This window comes from Schistocerca nitens, chromosome 1 (genome assembly GCF_023898315.1).
Source record: "Schistocerca nitens isolate TAMUIC-IGC-003100 chromosome 1, iqSchNite1.1, whole genome shotgun sequence".
In the NCBI taxonomy this organism is placed as follows: Eukaryota; Metazoa; Arthropoda; class Insecta; order Orthoptera; family Acrididae; genus Schistocerca; species Schistocerca nitens.
Genome location: NC_064614.1, coordinates 432,700,473 through 432,720,898, shown reverse-complemented (window position 1 = coordinate 432,720,898; position 20,426 = coordinate 432,700,473). Strand labels below are relative to the sequence as shown.

The 20,426-nt window shown below is 38.6% G+C and overlaps 1 protein-coding gene across 1 annotated transcript in view; it reads left to right on the top strand.

The window, feature by feature from the left end:
• LOC126251169 (MLX-interacting protein) overlaps positions 1 to 13,441 on the top strand; it is a 420,910-nt gene extending 407,469 nt beyond the window's left edge. Inside the window, exon 17 of the mRNA XM_049951617.1 lies at positions 10,615 to 13,441. The gene's annotated coding sequence lies outside the window, so the exon portion shown is untranslated. The remainder of the gene's footprint in view (positions 1 to 10,614) is intronic.
• The last annotated feature ends 6,985 nt before the right edge of the window (positions 13,442 to 20,426 follow it).

The window sequence follows — 20,426 nt, the reverse complement described above, 5'->3', positions numbered from 1 at the left end:
CTGTGGCAAATACACCACCTCCATTTCCCATTTGCCTAGCCTTAAGATATTCACTTAAATTTTCCCCAAAAATCTCACTGCTGTCAATTTAAGATTCCAACCAGCTTTCTGTACCTAGTATTATGCGAGCTTCACTGCTTTTCATGAGTGCTTCAAACTCTGGCACTTTTTTGCAAATGCTTTGGCAATTTACCATTAGGATTTTAATACTCTCACCTGTGGGAGTCATTTCTTTTGTTCTTACACTGCTACTGTTACCTACAGCTATCATTATCTGGATTGGACGGAGAGTTGCCTAATCTAAAAAAAATCCGTGTGTGCACCCCACACACAGTCAGCAACCTGAATAGCAACCTCTGATGTGTACATCAGTCAATTACTGAGTGTGGTACCTCTTCACCTACTGAAAAGCACTGCTGCTCCTCTTCAGGAACCACATATTTGTCTGGCCTATCCACTAATACCCTTCCGTTGTGGTTGCACCTACTGTAAGGCTATCTGTATCGTTGAGGTATTCAAGCCACCCATTTTGGCAAGGTCCGTGTTTCATAATAAATCTATAATTGCTAAAAAAGTTGTGATCTGCATGAACTGTCATTATTTCTGTACAGATGTTAATTAGAACACTTTTTTTGAGTGTCATAATTACATAGGAAGGTAACTTTATCAAAATGAGAAATCATATGAGAAACCTATTAAATTAAAATGTGACAAAATGACTGGCTAGTACTGATTGGCAAGAGCTGAAAATTTGGTACATTTAAAACAGGAAAAATTATGCATAACTTTCGAAACTCCCTCGTGGCGGAAAAGCTGACAGGTTTCAGAAATGTTGGGGGAGAGAGGCAGATCACCTAGACCCCAGATTGAGAAGTACCAACCTATTTTAGCACACTGGACTCGCATTCGGGAGGACGACGGTTCAATCCCATCTCCGGCCATCCTGATTTAAGTTTTCCGTGATTTCCCTATATCGTTTCAGGCAAATGCCGGGATGGTTCCTTTGAAAGGGCACGGCCGATTTCCTTCCCAATCCTTCCCTAACCCGAGCTTGCGCTCCGTCTCTAATGACCTCGTTGTCGACGGGACGTTAAACACTAACCACCACCACCAACCTATTGTGAGGACATTTGTTATTTACACATTTTCATAAAAAACATAAATGACAGTGAATTATTATTCCACCAATCCACCGAATTATTAAATCTTACGTAACAGTTTTATGAAAAGGATATATTGCTACCCGCTGTAAAGATGACACACTAAGTTGCAGACAGGCACAGTGAGAAGACTGTATTTTCATTTCGCCTTTCTGTAACTCGAGTCTCATCTTCACAGTGAGTAGCAATCTATCCTATCAATAATATTTTTAAATGCACATATATATAATTAAGTTAGGTTTTTATGCATGTACCACTTAATAATGGCTGTAAAGTTGAAATTGACCAGTATTGGACTAACAAGCTGTAAGTGGAACTATATTGTCATTTTGTACATATAACAAGACTGTGGAACCAATCCAAAAAAAAGTTAATGTCATTAAAACATAGTGATAGTGTTTCTCTAAATATTATGGTATATTTTATGTTACATAAAATTTAGACACAAAATAAAATAACCTCCTAGTCCTTAAATGTTTTTAGCTACTCTGAAGCTATAGCATCAATTTTGTCGACTTGCTCAAGTTACTGTCTTTCATTGCTCTGACCACTGTACTAGAGTTTCTTTTTTCCATGTCAGTCAGCTCCCCTCCTCCTATCTTGGTGTGTAACCACTCCCCTTCATTAAATAGACTTTTTACGTTATATTAAAATCCATCTAGACTTACTTCGTGGAAGTAATGTGCACCTTCTGTATTTATGAACTTTATTATACAATATGTGTGTAGCTTAGCAAACCATTGAACATTTTGTCATTGTCAACTGTTAAGGATATTTCCTCATTAGAACCAAGTCGTTACCCATTCTTGAGTAAATTTTGGAACCATACTTCTTTATCTTGAATACTTCTCACCATCAGTTTAAGAAAATTGCTGTTTTCTCAGATTGCCTGTATTTCCAATGAACATGGTTTTATTTCTATGACAATGCCAAATCCCATGTAGAATACGTATAATGGAAGACATGTAGTTGAGGCACTAAGTTCTCAATGGTTATGAAGACAAGACTAAAAAGTGATACTAAGCTTTTGGAAAATGTTCTTCTTCAGAGACAATTAATATAGAAACCCCCCCCCACACACACACACACACACAAAAACACACACATACTTTTCAAGTAATGTGAGGGAAAAAAGAGAGGAAGGGGGGGGGGGGAGGGGGGGTAGAAGGAAGGGTTGGTAATGACTGGGATGGAGAGACAACAATGGCATGGAATAGGAATACAAAACTGGTGACTTATCTCTGGAACAGACAGGTAGAATTGTGTGTGACATGTAATGAAGCAAAGGATTGAATTGAAAAAGAGAGAGAGAATAGAGAAGGATGGGAGTAGTAGAATGAGTGAAGGGGTGAGCATAGGGCTGTGGGTGGACATTTGTGTTGGAACAAGGACTAATGGAGATTGAGGCCAAGGGGATTATGGGATGTATTGTAAGAGCAATTACCATCTACGTAACTTGTGGAAACTGGTATTGAAACTGTGGAAACTGGTATTGAAACTATCCAGATGGTGCAGGTTGCGTTGCGATGCAGTTATCGAAATCGAGCATGTTATATTCTGCCAGTGAGGAGTCAACTCTGCTCTTAGCTACAGTTAGGTAAACAGCTGGTTGGTGGTCATGCTCAGATGAAAACAGCTGTGAAAAACTTATTGCAGAGCTGCTCCATGACGTGACTACGGTCACAGTAGGATGTCTTGATCTGAGACTATTCTTTCAAAAGTCCACTTATGTGCAAAACGTAAGAATAAAAGTAACATTCACATGATGCGTCACTGCCAAGTAGCATATTTTGATGAAACTTGCTACCACCACTGATGCAGTATAATAACTGGAAGAAATATACTATGAGATAAACAGCAATGACACTTTCATTCAAATACAATAATTACAATAAAGTCACCGCAATTCATGGTGGTTCTTTGGACTTTGCAAAAGATGGAACATGATTCAAATAGCATATGTGTTCACCACAGACAGTAGTGCATGCTCTGCAACATACTCCAATGATGGCCACAAGGTTAGTAATGAGTTCTTGTATTAGGGTACTCCAGTCCCCCATCCGCACAGTTGACAGCTGCTGGGTCACATGTGGACGTGCTGCACTATGTCTCCCCACCCATACCACATGTGCGCAGTGGCATTTAACTCAGGTAAGCAAATAGTCAAGTGCATTTGACGAATTTCTGTTCATTCCAAGAGCCCCTCCACCAGCACGGTTTGATGCTGTCTGCATATCTCACCCATAAAAATGATGAGATTGAAAATGTTTGTTTCAGTTATGACTTTATTTTATTATAAACATGACTGGTTTCGGGAACAGTGCTACTACTCTCATCTCCCACTGATATGGCCTGCACAAATCAAACAGCCAACTAGTTGATCGACAGGAAGGCGCTGCATAAACAACTCATCACCAAGATGATGAGGAAGAGTGCACCCAAAAGCCCCCCTGCTACAGGCCAGGAAATGTCACCATGCGAGAAATCCATCTCTACCAAAAGAGCACTGAGCTGCTCATCTACAACCTCCACATTCAGCACATTGTGCGCATGTTCATCCAGGATGTTAAGACTGACTTGTGCTTCCAAAGCTGTGCCATCATGGCATTCCAGGAAGCCAGTAAGGCCTACCTCATTGGCCTCTTCAAAGACACCGGCAAGCCACACTCAGCCTTGCACAGTAACAAAACAAAAAAGCTGTTCTACAGTGCAGTCAGCATCCACAGCATCAACCACCTCACAGCTGACTGCTAAATTTGTACATCTGAAGACAGGAATATAATTTTCCCAAAACCAGTTGTGTTTGTAGTAAAACAAAGTCATGAATAAAGCAGATATTTTCAGTCTCTCCATGAAACTCAGCTGCGGGTGTTTTGTAAAAGTGAAGTCATGGTCAGGTGCACCTGTGAAAAGATGCACAGGAGCACCGTCTCACAATAATGCTTACCTGCGAGTTTCCTGTGTTCAAAACTTTGGAGGTCAGTACACTGAAATAACATTATGCCTACCCACACCATAAGACTTGGACTACCAAACCTATTATATTCAACAACATTGCATTTACCCACCGAACATGATCATTTTGATGGTCCAGGTGTTTGTCTGCTGGGAGGCATAATGGTTTATGGGTGTACTGATCTCCAAATCATTGAAAACAATAGTCTCACCAGTAAATGTTATTATGACACTGCATTCCTTCCCATGTGCATCTTTATAGGAGTGCATTCGGCCCTGATTTGATTTTTATGGATGACAGTGTGCGTCCCCATCAAACAGTGCAGATCAAAGAGCACCTGGAATGAGAGGATATTCAGCAAATGGACTGGCCTGCTCATTCCTATGACTTAAATCCCATTGAGCAGGTGTGGGATGCATTGACAAGATGTATTGCAGCATGTCCACACACACCACCAATTATTCAGCAGTTGTCAGCTGTGTGGGTTGGTGAGTGGAATGTCCAACCACAAGAATTCCTTACCAACATAGTGGCCAGTGTGGGAGCACATTGCAGAGCAAGCATTGCCATCCATGGCAAGCACGTGCTCTATTAAAGACCTTGCCCTACCTTTCAGCAGTTGTCAGCTGTGTGGGTTGGTGAGTGGAATGTCCAACCACAAGAATTCCTTACCAACATAGTGGCCAGTGTGGGAGCACATTGCAGAGCAAGCATTGCCATCCATGGCAAGCACGTGCTCTATTAAAGACCTTGCCCTACCTTTTAAAACACCTAGGAGTCCATTCGGCCCTGATTTGATTTTTATGGATGACAATGTGCATCCCCATCAAACAGTGCAGATCAAAGAGCACCTGGACTGAGAGGATATTCAGCAAATGGACTGGCCTGCTCATTCCTTTGACTTAAACCCCATTGAGCAGGAAGTAACATTGCTGTTACTTCAGTTTAATTACAGTCTTTGAATAAGTGTCATTTCAGTTCATCTCATTGCATACTTCCTTCTGTTAGCATCTGTATTATATTGTATGCGTTCTTTCTGCTCTGAAGACCCAAAGAAACTGATACACCTGCCTAATAACATGTAGGGCCCCCAAGAGCATGCAGAAATGCCGCAACACAGTGTGGCATGGACTCGACTAATTTCTGATGTAGTGCTGGCGGGAATGACACCATGAATCCTGTAGGCCTGTCCATAAATCTGTAAGAGTACGAGGGGATGGTGATCTCTTCTGAACAGCACATTGCAAGGCATCGCAGATATGTTCAATAAATGTTCATGTCTGGGGAGTTTGGTGACCAGTGGAAGTGTTTAAACTCATAAGAGTGTTCCTGGAGCCACTCTGTAGCAATTCTGGACATGTGGGATGTTGCAATGTCATGCTGGAATTGCCCAAGTCCATCAGAATGCACAATGGACATGAATGGATGCAGGTGATCAGACAGGATGCTTACATACATGTCACCTGTCAGGAGTCGTATCTAGACATATTAGGGATCCCATATCACTCCAACTGCACATGCCCCACACCATTACAGAGTCTCCACCAGCTTGAACAGTCCCCTTCTGACATGCAGGATCATGGATTCATGAGGTTTTCTCCATATTCATACACGTCCATCTGCTCGATACAGTTTGAAATGAGACTCGTCTCACCAGGCAACATGTTTCCAGTCATCAACAATCCAATGTCGGTGTTGACGGGCCCAGGCAAGGTGTAAAGCTATGTCTCGTGCAATCATCAGGGATACACAAGTGGGCCTTCAGCTCCGAAAGCCCATGTCGATGATGTTTCGTTGACTGGTTTGCACGCTGACACTTGTTGATGGACCAGTATTGAAATCTGCAGCAATTTGTGGAAGGGTTGCACTACTGTCATATTGAGTGATTCTCCTCAGCTGTCGTTAGTCCCATTCCTACAGGATCCTTTCCTGGCCGCAGCAATGTTGGAGATCTGATGTTTACTGGATTCCTGATATTCACAGTACATTCATGAAATGGTCGTACAGAAAATTCCCCACTTTATCGCTACCTTGGAGATGCTTTGTCCCCATCACTCGTATGCCGACTATAACACCAAATTCAAACTCAATTAAATCTTGATAACCTGTCATTGTAGCAACAGTAATCGCTCTGACAACTGCACCAGACACTTGTCTTTTATAGGCGTTGCTGTCCGCAGCACCCTATTCTGCCTGTTTACATATCTCTGTACTTGAATACGCATGCCAGTACCAGTTTCTTTGGCACTACAATGCATGTGGTCCAATTCCTTCGAGCTATATCAGTTGGCAGTGACACATCAAGCGAAAGTTACTTTCCCCCTTAAGTTTTGCACACTGTTGTATTTATATTTCCATCCTACCCTGTTTCCACCAATCAAAAGTTTGCCAGAAATTGTATTTATTTGACCCAGCCCTTAACCTTGTGTGAGGCTTTACAAGTTCTTGTCATAGATCCAACAAAAGTTTTCTCCTTTTGTCGCTTGCAAGGAAGGACCTCCCAGTCAGAATTTTTTGTCTTCCAAATAACATATGCATTTATGGCTGCTGTATCTATCATGTTGGTAGTCGTATTGCATGACCACTTACTTATCATTTTGTCCATTGTGTCAACAGACTCTTTGGTTTTATTGTAGTGTAGAATAATGTTGGATTTGAATTCCTCCTATTTTGTGCTGCAATTACTGTCATGATGTTCAGAATTAAAAAGGATTACCACCTTGTTTTTTTTAGACACATATGATACTATGGTTAGATTTTCATTGAATGCAAACAGAGATGAAAATTTTGGTTTCAGTGGCAATAGTTGAAGTTCAAATGGGATATCAGGCTTGTTTTTTCTAAGAGTACCAGTGAAATTAAGCCCTAGTTTGAAGAGCTCCTGTACAAGTGGAACACTTGTAAAGAAGTTGTCTGTTGTAGTACCACAAAAGCACTCCGTCTTCAGGCCACAAGCCGCCCATCGGGATCATCCGACCTCTGTGTCATCCTCAGCTGAGGATGCAAACAGGAGGGGCGTGTGATCAGCACACCGCTCTTCTGGTCGTTATGATGTAGAACCATAGGCGACATAAGGTACATTATAAATCTAGCACCCTGATTTTTTTCCCATAGATCTTTCTATCCCTGTGTATACCTGCAAGACATGCAAGTTGAAAGCATACAGAGATTCAACATTGCAGAGGGCCCAAATTTTTATGCCTTACTTAGCTGATTTGGACTTCATGTAAACCCTAAATGGGCATTTCCCATGAAAAGCTACCAGTTGCTCATCCACTGTCAAATGACTATTTGGATACCCAACATTCCTGTGTAAAAGTTGTAAATATTTCTTTAAATGCACAAAATTTGTCCATTTCTCTCTGTTCCTCTCTAGTAGTCGTGTCATCAGATCTAATGTAAGAAAGAAGTTCAAAAAATCTATTTGTCAAAAATGAAACTGGATATATTTTCCTGGACCATAACATAAAAAAATCAATCTCTTTTAGGTCTTCGTGTTCCCATAATTACAACGAGCCCTATGAAACTAAACATTTTTGTTGCACTTGTTGGTATCAACTTAAGTTTGTTAGAAGGACAAGTCACATTCCATAGGTTATAAATTGTATCTGCTTTTTGTTTTGTATGTTTTACTAGTTTGTCCACTATTTTAGGTATAATGAAAAACAGGAAAATCTCAATAATCGAAGACACACTCCTGGAAGTCATTGTGAGACCGCTAAATGTATGAAGTGTGGCTGTGAAATAATCGAACTATTGCTATAAAACATTTTATTTCAAAAACATTTACATTTATTTATTGTCACTCCAAATATACTCCCCTCCTCTATCCATGTAACATTTTATAAGAATTTTCCATTGTTGGAAACAGTGCGGGATGTCTTCATCTGTGTACTCATTGATGACATGTGCCACTTCTTTCACTGCTTCAATAGATTGACATCTCATTCCTTTTAATGCAGATTTGATATTGGGAAATTGATAAAAGTCATGTAGTGCTAGGTCAGACAAATAGGGTGGGTGCTCTAACACAGGGATGCTGTATTTCGGTAGAAACCTCATAACAGACAATACGATATGAGCCAGTGTGTCCTCTTGATGCAGATCCCATGTCTCTTTCTTCCACAATTTGGGTCATGTTTTTTCTTATTTTCTCATTAAGTTGAACAAGAACCTCAAGAGAGTAATATTGATTAATTGTTTGACCTTCAGGGGCCCAGTGAAAATACACAATTCCATCAATATTGGAAAAAAAATCAATCAGCATCTCATCAAATCTTTATTTGCACATTCAAGCATTTTTTGCTCTCGGTTAAGTTGCGCCCTCCATTGCATGGACTGGCACTTAGTTTCAGGATCATAAGTGAGAAACCAGGATCCATCACATGTTATCACTCCTTCCAAGAAATTAGTATCATTTTCAGTGGTATTCAAAGCGTCAATACAAACATTTTCATGAGCATCTCTTTGTTCGATCATGAAAATGTTCAGCAGTAGTTTCGCACACACCTTTCTCATGTTAAATTAGTTATTTGCCTTACGTATTCTTTACTAAGTCCTACAATTTCAACATTTGATCAAATACTCAACCAATAGTCAGATTGAATCAGATTACAGACTTTTTCGATATTTTCATCAGTTTTTGATGTTGAAGGACATCTCAGGCATGAGTTATCTTCAACTTCTTCTCGGCCATCTTGGAAACGCGTGAACCACTCAGAAACTTGAATTAAACAGTTTTTACCATACCCTTCTTTTAGTAAAGATTAGGTATCAGTAGCAGTTTTTCCAAGTTTCATGTGAAACTTCATGACAATTCGTTGCTCTGTTATTACACCTATCATTTTTCTGGCAAGGCAAAATAACAGCTCGTACATATACAAAGGCCACAGCCACACTGATTTGTCTACAGACTTCAGAGATGCCGCATTTGGCTGAGAAGGCTTCATGCTTTAGAGTTATTGGTCATTCATCTTTTGTGCATGCGTACTTAATCTCCAACAGAATCAGTCTCGTTATTTTAAAGCCAAGCCTCGTAGACAAAATATACTCTTTCTGATTCATACTAGGTTTTTTGTACATTGACTGTCACATAATTCCAATTTGTTAGTGTGTGGAGGTCTCTCCGTTGTTTGAATATCATCGGGAACTTGGGATATTCACAGTACCTTAGAAATACATATATTCACTTATGAAATTTGTCATTAATAACCTATCCCAATTCAAAAATAACAGTGAAGTGCATAGCTACAACATTAGAAGAAAGGATGATGTTCATTATTCAGGATTAAATCTCACTTTGGCACAGAAAGGGGTGAATTGTGCTGCCACAAAAATCTTTGGTCATTTGCCAAATAGTATTAAAAGTCTGACAGATAGCCAACCAACATTAAAAAGCAGATTAAAAGAATTTCTGAATGACAACTCCTTCTACTCAATAGATGAATTCTTAGATATGAAGTAGTAACTGTAAAAAAAATTAATTAGTTTGTGTAAAGAAAACTGATGTTAAAGTGACACGTTCCACATCATTATGAAATGTAGTATTCATGATCTATGGAAGAAGGATAAATGTATGTATGTATGTATGTCACTTCTTCATTGTCCTTCCTTCAATAACATTTTCAACCATGTCCATTTCTTCCACATTGTCTTCCATTTTTGAACATACAGACTCCACGTCGTTATCTCCTGGTTCCAATTCTGCTGCTGTTATTTAAAGTACTTCCTCTGGAGATCTCCTTCATTGTGTAAATTGTATCTCTTCTGTAACTCTACCTGTTTTGACAAGTTCATTTCACAACACAATGTGCTACGGCAACAGAACTGAAGTAAATGTCTAACAGACAAAAGTATTTACACACAACAATTCGTGAAAAATTAAAATATTAATTTCACACTTTTAAGAACATAACTTTCCACAATGTGCATTTATACATGTTTGTTTTCTTGTCACACGGAATCCCAAGTGGGGTACCAAAAACTGTAAACTATTTCAAACAGCTAGAAATAATAAAAATAGTCATGTTGGGGTCGTGAAGTACCCCCATAGGTATGCAGAAGGCAAATATACTACTCTTTCATCATTATGTTCATAACTGTAATAACATGAAACTGTGTTTTATCCCATTTAGTTATAGCCTGTTATCTATCCTTTAGCTTATATTCATTTGTAATGAACTTATTTGTTACCTTAACAGCTTGTAACACATCTACGTTTCTGGTTTTGTGATGTTTATTGTACAGTTTGATGCAATATTTTAAAATTATGAATCTTGAAATTAGTTCTCTAGTTCTTTTTGTATTTCTCTTTCATACAAAAACACTGAGTCCTTCAGGTGTGCTACTTCCAAAGAAATTTACATTTCATAAATTCAATTACTTATGTTCTGCATTAAAGATCTTGCTTGTGTTGGCATGTTGTATGAGAACGTGTATTCATTATTACTTCATTGAGTCTAATTATAATAATCTTCTCTCTATGTCTGTGCATTGCAGTGGAGTGCTGTCAAGCTACTGCATGGAAGAATGTATGTGAGAAGAGACAGTACTTACTCAAGATACCTGATTATTTCCATTATTTATTCACCTGCTTGCTACATATCGGCAAAAAGTGGGGGAGAAGTATGAAAGAATCTAAGCAAATGTGCTTGGAGTTTGTTATGTGTAAAGAATTCTACTAATTTTTAGCTGCCTCCAGACTGACCCTCAACAGTAAAATGTCAGCAGTTCGTAAACAGTTTCATGACTTGTGTTTATTGGTAACTGTATTGGCATTAGTAACTTCTTTGAGGAGTTTGAAGTAGCCAACAACATAATGTGGTTATGATGTGATTATCTGGTCCGTCTTTAAAGAGTCTTTTCGTTGATCAAGTTTCATAAGCAAGTATTTGATAGGAGTGTTTCTGATGATTTAGAACTTTTTTTCTCTTATGAAGGGAACAGTAACTTTCTTTCACTGTTACTTATAGACGTTAAATCATTATATTATTAGTACTGCATCACAATCACAGTATAAAACTTGTAAGCCATGGTCATTATATTTTTATAATCTTTAATTATGTGAATACCTTGAATTTTCTTGCAGTGAAAGAAGTACCACTCTTGAAATGGTAGAGTTACATTGCCTTTAATTTTATCTGTGCAAATGATTGCATTGCATAAATGATATGTTATGGCCTGTCATTGATCTCCGTGCCGTGCTGTTCTGTAGGCATAACAAAATTATTTTAACACCAGGCACTACTTTGATCCAACATTTAACTAGTTATTAATTTTCATGTTGCCGGAAATTGTGTACGGTGTCATATTTTGTCAAATCACATTTTCATAATGAACTTGAAGTAATTATATAAAACTGAAGAACTCAAAGTGGAAGTAAGTTGTTGCATCTTAGCCTCCTTTATGCCCATGCTTTCTGGTTATATAATTTGTGTTCATGTTGTGCCCAGTCTCCGTTCATAATTACAATAAATATGAACTCAAACTTTGAAATGTACAAATAATGGCTCAATTACTTTTATAAATAGGAATTTTTAAATATACAGTGGTTGTAAATATAACAGTCTTAATTATTGTGTATTTTTGTTTTGTTTTGATTTATATACTAGTTACCTTCAGTTTTTGTAATGAGTAATAAATGATGTATGATTTTGTTATATTTCAAATGTTTATAATGCAAACAAGTCTGCCAGTGCTGTGATATCATGAAGTAGCGATTAGAATTTATCAACAGCAAAATTTGTTTGTTGTGTGGATGGTTGCTGGTGCAGTGAAGTCAGGCATGTAATTGATCTATACAGTACTCATTTATTGCCAGCTTTATTTACTCCATAATGAAAACTGAAATTTAAAGCATTATCTCAATAACTGTGACATGCCTCTATGCCATTACTTGTATCTTAATGTAATGACTAAAAAATGTTAATATAGAAGTCAGCAATTATTAGACAGCCCATTTTGTCACAAGATTTGTAATTCACTGTAACTCTTTATTGTTTTTCAAGATCAAATCACATTTTTTGAAATTCCATGTAGTACTCTCAACGCATGACTGTCCTGACTCTCTCTCCCTCTCCCCCTCCCCCCCTCCCATTTTCCAGTGCTGTTGCAAATTGATATAAAAATAGTCCTATAAAACTGAGGATAGCAAGAATTCAGTTGTTCATATTTTTAACTAAGTTAAAAAGGTTGGAACACATGTAGCTTCAGAGCTGAAGAGATGTATATATCATACATCATATTGAAGCAAGAGAAATAAAAAAATCAAGATGCATCACACTACATATTGTTACTGTAAATTCAGTTTAAAAAGAAGGTTTTCTTATTTCGTGTTCTGAGACCATCTCCAGATGAATGAGCTTTGTTCTTTAAATTTTCCATAGTTCTTTGTGGCACCACTGTCCATGGTTAACTGATCACAGTGGTAATTTATCTCCAAATGCACTTTTTAAACAAGATTGATACTAGGGACTTCAGAGCCATAAACTGGCATCATTGTTTTATAAGTTGATATTTAAATACTTAAATTCACAATTGTGTCCTCTTTGTTGTATTCCAAAATGATCGGAGTTTCATTTTCAACAAATTGACACTTTCATAAACAAATATTTAGAACAAGCATACTGGAAAATTAAAAGCCGTACTTGTCAGCTGGTTTATTAATAGTGCTGTGTTCATCTTGTTAGCTGTAGTGAACTAAACAGATTCAAAAGATTTAAGTTCTTTTTTTCCCAACAATATTCTATAACAAGCTATGGAGATAAAAATTATTTGAACATTTCCCCCTGTGAAATGGCAGCAGACTAACATACATTATATTATACCTTATATTAAACTGTTTTGCTTTCATGACTCCACACATGACATATGGAAGTATGAAAGGCATGACAACCATATTACCCTCCCATATTTTATTTGTTTTTGTTGTTAACTCCACTGTATTTCAAAGTCACTAACACTGCCTCCTCTGACATTTTTCAAAAATAAACAGACTGCAAAGCAATTCACAATGTCTGTATCCTTGATAGATTGTGGTACGTTCCAATTTTTATTTTTTAACATTTCACAAGTCATTTTTTCTATCATTTTTCTGTCTAAGCAGACCTTCCCATTTTTTCAAGAATTAGCTTGTAGTTTTGAAAATTAAACCTCCACTGCTAAAAGCAAAGACCTCAAAACAAATGCACCTCGGTCTAGCTTTTTAAGCCCAGTTTTATGCCTACTGATAGTTAAAACATTGAGTTTTTTCCAGGAAAGTGAAGTTAACAATTGGTCCTGTTAAAAGAAACTTTAAAAGAAGAATAAAGACTATTTTGAAGGATCAGTTTGTTGCCTTTTGAAAAGTCACTGGTTGTAAGCAGCAGTAACATTCTTTTTACGTGAAACATTTGGAGGGTAAAAGAGGACATCACATACAATAGAGTTATTGTTATGAGGGCTTGTAGAGATAATGTTTGTCACAACACAAATATTCATCAAATATTGCATTTAAGCGAGCTCTACACTACTTGAAGGGTGTCCTTTTAACACCTCTGAACACACAGATTGTTACAGCGTAGTGTAAATATGGAGGAATAATGTCACCATGATTAACACAAAACAAGGAAAGACACCAAGGGAAACTGTGATGGTCAGTATTTTTACTTTCCATTTCAGATTTAATCAAAAAAGGTTGTTTAAAATTATCAAACAAATGTAGCTTACTTTAAACTTAGTTGTTAAACTTTAATGGGCAGGCAGTAAATTTTGTCTCTATCCAGTATAGCTAAATATGTTCTAGAGTGCTACAGTTTTAGTTTCCAGTAGCAGCTAACAGTGGTGTTTTTCCCAAGTCCCAAGAATCAGCTGTCTGTATAAAATATTCCCTTACGAAAGTTATCATCATGCACTGAATTTTTGTAAATAGATTTGTATTGGGATTTGAAACTAGAGGCAAGTACAGAAACTGCAAGTATAGAGATACAAACAGTTTCTGGCTGCTACTTATGTCACTTTATTGAGAGAGATTGTCAATAAGTATGTAAATTCTCCATACAGAATCTTACTGCAACTCAGTCTTGTCCAAAATGAGAAACAGATTTACATTAAAAGATAGACATGGTATTCTGACAAAGATAGTTTGGTGTGTTGTGGAGTAAGTAATGTTTGGTAAAAAAAAAGTCCTCATTTGATAGGCAGATCATTATATACAGTATACTTCTGATTATTCAGGGTAATGTGGTGGAGAAGATGCATGAATAATCAAAAAATACAAATAATCAATATTTTCAAACATGTATTCTGGACTATGTCTGCTGGACAGGTATTAGTGGCAGTGTCAATGGGTAATGCACGAATAATCCACAAACTGGATTATCAGGAGTAGGCTGTATGTTAAACACAAGCTTATATCTGATTATCTGAAAGTGTATTTTGTCCAAGAATATTCTAGAGCATATTGAAGCCCAAAATTTTTATTTGTACAGTGTAAGGTTTATAATTTCACAATGTCACAGATACAACTTTCCTGGTTAGTGTTCAAGGTAATAACATTAAATAATTATCAAATAAATTTGTGTCGTGTTGAAATTAACGAAGTGAAAAGCATATGTATTAAATTCTCCTCTTCTCCTAAAGTTATGTCTATTCATTCAGCCACAGTAACATGAGAAACTTGGATGCTTTCATACAATACAATCAAAATATGTGTGAATCCTAGCAAGAATATGGCACATATAATGCCTGTACTTAGGTGAGTTTATCCTGTTACTGCTTGTTGCGATACTAATATATAATCTGATTTTTTTTATTTTTTCCTTTTTGAAGTGCATTTCTGTGCTCTGTATGAAGCATTATAACTTGATAGTAACTGCACCAAGTGATCAATGTTTTTGTTCTGTGCTTTTCTTAAAACAATGAAAATTGCTGTTCTGCTCCTCTCTGTGCTGTTTCTATCTAATCATGTGATATCTGTACATAAAATTTTTAAAAATTTGTTTGGTCATTCTGGATACTGAAAAAATTTGTAATAATATATTTGTAATAAAAGAAACAACTTTTATAAATGTGAAATTATCAGCTTATAATTTACTCCCCCATTCTTAAACAGTGCAGTACTTTGCTGATCATTAAATTTCAGACACAAGGAAGATGTGAATTTATGGTGGATTACTTGAACCATTGTATGCATTGTAGCATGTGTTACACTTGCAGTGCAGAAATAGCACTGTGAGGAAGACTCTGGATATCTTTACCCATATTGCTTTAATGTATGCCTAAATTTCATCTGTTGTGGCTAGGAATATACTCTAGCAGACTAGTCATCATTCAACAAAGGATCATACAAGTTTGATAGATGAAAAATTCTGAGAACACTCAGGCTGGGGAACCACAAAGGTCATTCAGGAAACAAGAAAATGATCCAACACGTCTGTGAAGAAACTGCTTCTGGTCAGAATTCCATATACGCAGACTTAGAGAGAGCAATACTGGGATCCAATGCCAGGCTTGTTGCAGGGTGTGTAATTCAAGACTGAACCAGGTGAGAGCATGGTACTGCAAGCAAAAACAGAAGTCTTCACAGTAACTCAGACCATGTCCTTCATCCTGCTAGATGTGTCATTGCAACCGTAAGTTCTTATGGTGTCTTGTACCATAGGAATCAAGGGAGAGGATGTTGTTTGGTGGCTGGTATCCTTTATCTACAACACAACTACACACAAGTATTAACAGGGTTCTTTATTTACGTAGACAGATATCTGCTATTTAACTTTAACAGTGTCCATGTGTTGTGGTACAAGCTCTTCAGTATTAGTCCTCGTTAACCTGACTGCTGGTGAGGTACAAGTCCCACTAGGTACACTAATCTGGGTGCAATGTATTGACAGATGCCAACTTGGAGTAAAAGTTAGTGTGCCAGTGACTGAGTGGCTGGGCTAGTGACCGAGAGACTGAGCTAGTGACTGAGACCGCATGACAGACTGAGCCCTCCAGTCTGCAGCGGTGATCTAAATACTTGTGGTTGAGGGGCATTGGTGGCATGCTGCTTGCGAGTCTGTCTTTGGCCTCTCTCCGATAGGCACGCTTGATCCAGCACCTACTATCGATCTTATTGCTACATCTTTGCTGACCAGTGTGCTGGTGACAGCTTAGGCCAGCACATTTCTCCTCCCCCCACCTCCCAAAAAATGCTGCACCTGTTGTGTAGGAAGTATTCGAATGACAACGAGGAGGGAGGCAGGACGCTGGACTTGGAGATGAGCCAGGAGCCGTGACTGTGGAGGATGGCGTACTCGTGACCATTCCCAGCCATGTGGCTTGCGAGACAGCGGGAACATCGTCCAGAAAACTGCTGCCAGGGAACACATCCAGGCCTGAGGGCGTGTCCTGGGGCGTGACTGTGATGGTGGTGGCGGGTCCAGGTCCACTGGGTCAGTGATGGGGACAGCAGGGGTGAAGGCGCATCATCCATCCGCTCCTCCAGGAGTGCCCTGGTATCACCAGCAGGCTGTTGTGAAGGACGTGCGGACCTGTGAATCTGGGGGAAGAAAATCAGCAGAATTGTGGGGCATATGACATGCACAAATATGGTTCTGGTGGCAGCACTGCAATCAGTTACATAAAAGAGCCAACGTGTTCCTCGATCACACCTCTTTCCCAGCACTCACGGTTGCCATAAACCCTGAAAAGATGTTAAGTCCCATAGTGCTCAGAGCCATTTGAACCCTGAAAAGAACAAGACTGTGCTGCCCAAAGCGATACTTGCGGACCATTGGCGGAGCCAGATTCTGTGATGGGTGTAGCAGCATCCAATGGTAGCGGCCATGCAGAAGTTCCACCATTGATGGTCCGTCTCCTGGGTGGGAGCGATGGGAGGTGAGAAAAGTTGCAGCGTCTGTTCTCATGTGTGGGTGGTGCAAAGCTTGGCCATCTGTCATTTGAAAGTGATACAAAGTGTTCTGCTTCTCCATTGAACTGGGGGTGAAATGGAGCACTTGTTAAGATGACGAATACCATTTCATTCACATAACTGTTAGGTTTCATGTCAGAATAGTGCTGTATTCATACAGAACTGTGAGAAGTATAATGAATTTTTAAATTAATATCGTAGTTGAGTTTGCAAAGGGGGCTATGATAAGAATTAGGAGGGAAACCCTTAGCTGCATCTTAGCATAACGGAACCATCCATGGCAGAGCCCAACATGCAATTCAGATGTTTATGCCAAGCACCTGTTAAAACTCGTCAGTTTGTTTACATTTCGTGTGGAGCAGCCAGCACTTGGAGGAGGTCTGGAAAACTAAGTGCTGATAAATTTGTTTGTCGGGTGTAATCAGTTATTAACTATAGTAGTTTTCAACCAGTATTGCTCAGTGTTTCTTGTGAACTAACTGCAGATAAAATTTTCAAAAAAGTTCACCAACGGTGTAGTGTTGAGTTCCACTAAGGGTACCACACTTGAAATTTTTTAGACAAGTAGTTGTGATATCTTAGTAGCAGCAGACTAGTAGTGTTAGTAGTAGTTACAGTCTTTCTGGAGAGTAAAATTTGAAATGACTGTGGTTGGTTAATAAAAACATTGTACTGTAGTAAAATAACTGAGATAACAAGGACTTTTTTTAGGGTCCTATACCTCAGTCAGTAAAAAACAGATCACTTATAGGATCACTTGGTTTTTTGCCTGTCCGTCTGTTAAAAACTCATTTTCTCAGGAACCAGTAGATTTATCAAATTGAAATTTATGTCAGATACTAAGGTCTACGGTCCCTCGGTGGTGTAAAAACTGGAAGCTTCTGAGCCATTTCATTTAACATATATGACCATTTTAGTCACATATTTCGATACAAGCAAACTCACTCATCAAATCATCTAGGGTACTTTGTGTTAGCCCAGAATCACGAAATTTGGCTAGAAGCAGGGTGTCTCGGTAAGAGTAAAGTGAAATAAGAGAAGTGGTGAGTTCTTCCTGTCACCATTTTCTTTGCCATCAGATTAATATGGTGTCAAGTAGTAACCTTCTGAGGAGACTACACACCAATAATAGGCAAAGAACTGTAATAAACTTTGCTCATTGAATCATATTGTAAGTGTTTCATAATAATCCAATGTACTGCTATCTCTCCACCCCATATTAATCTTTGCATTTATCCATAGCATTTTGAGTTATTGGGGTTGCTGTTTATAGCATATTTGTAAATAGTATAGGTTTAATTAGTTCAGATTTGTTGTATATATTGTGTGTGTAACAGTTCAATTTTCCCTTCATAGTCCAGTCTCTTAACTCTAAATGTAATATCTACATAGACTTAACGTGAACTGTTGGTGTTTTCGTTCAGCGGTAGGAGAGTAGCATCGCTCTTGTCTACCACTTTAACTATGCGCACTGCATGTCCTGTAGTGTGTCAGTATCCTGATTACTGCGGAAACCTTGATCCCTTTGTCTGACCTCACGCTTTTGTATCAAACAAGCATTAATTGCTCTATACTCATCACCTCTTATTATTTACTCATCTAGTGTTTGGAGCAGCTTGCCAGTTGTTGTATCTACCTCTGGTATCATGATTTGGTGGCTTCTGGTATCTGGGTTTTGTACCTACAATCTACTTTCTTTTGATAATAGTAATTTCCTCCTTAGCCAGTGTTCCTAGTGTTATTGTCTTTTGGTGATGCATAAGTGTGCCAGCGATGGATCTTGTTCTTATTACTTGATTCTGTGTTCCTGTTGCCCTGGAAATTCGACTGAGTGCTTGTGTTTCCTCCTTGACCATGTTCTTCTTCATAAATTAAGTCAACGGAAGCCAGCATAGAGAACTTTCAAGATCAGTTTCTGGTATTGCGGCTAAATTTTTGCAGATGGTTGATAGTAACCTTCCTTTAAAATTTGCAGGACATCTACATGAAAGATGGTTTGCTCCAGTATCTCATTTTTATATATATTTCTTGAAATATATATACAGGGTGATTCAAAAAGAATACCACAACTTTAAAAATGTGTGTTTAATGAAAGAAACATAATATAACCTTCTGTTATACATCATTACAAAGAATATTTAAAAAGGTTTTTTTTTCACTCAAAAACAAGTTCAGAGATGTTCAATATGGCCCCCTCCAGACACACGAGCAATATCAACCCGATACTCCAACTCGTTCCACACTCTCTGTAGCATATCAGGCGTAACAGTTTGGATAGCTGCTGTTATTTCTCGTTTCAAATCATCAATGGTGGCTGGGAGAGGTGGCCGAAACACCATATCCTTAACATGCCCCCATAAGAAAAAATCGCAGGGGGTAAGATCAGGGCTTCTTGGAGGCCAGTGATGAAGTGCTCTGTCACGGGCTGCCTGGCGGCCGATCCATCGCCTCGGGTAGTTGACGTTCAGGTTGAACCAATTTCAGACGATAAGGTTTCATAACTAACCTTTTTCATAGGACTCTCCATACAGTTGATTGTGGAATTTGCAGCTCTCTGCTAGCTCTGAGAGTCGATTTTCCTGGGCTGCGAACAAATGCTTGCTGGATGCGTGCTACATTTTCATCACTCGTTCTCGGCCATCCAGAACTTTTCCCTTTGCACAAACACCCATTCTCTGTAAACTGTTTATACCAACGTTTAATACACCACCTATCAGGAGGTTTAACACCATACTTCGTTCGAAATGCACGCTGAACAACTGTCGTCGGTTCACTTCTGCCGTACTCAATAACACAAAAAGCTTTCTGTTGAGCGGTCGCCATCTTAGCATCAACTGACGCTGACGCCTAGTCAACAGCACCTCAAGCGAACAAATGTACAACTAAAAGAAACTTTATAGCTCCCTTAATTCGCCGACAGATAGTGCTTAGCTCTGCCTTTTGGCGTTGCAGAGTTTTAAATTCCTAAAGTTGTGGTATTCTTTTTGAATCACCCTGTATAATTTTTTTTAAAGGCGCCCCCCCCCCCCCCCCCCCATGTTTCCTGTTAAATGGTTGTAGGTCGAACACTTCTCATCGTAGAGCAAACTTTGTCTGGAAATGTTTGTTCACACTGATCATCCGCTGCATAGAGCAATGCATTTCCTTGGGTAAATCCTACTACATAGTGTACTACATGTGATTCGATCCAGCCATGCGGCAGCACTTTACAAGATGTTCAGAAAACACCTAAAATTGTCAATACTTAAAGAGGCTTTCATCTAACTATATTGATGAAAGCCAGGATCTTGTTTCCAGTGAGTGTGGAATTGACACTGGGTGGATAACTCCTTTGGTTTGTCATAGGCGTCAGTGGTTGATTGCACGTGTCAAAATTTCTTGCAGTGGCATTGTGATGCCGTGGAGGTGAAAAGGCATCTTG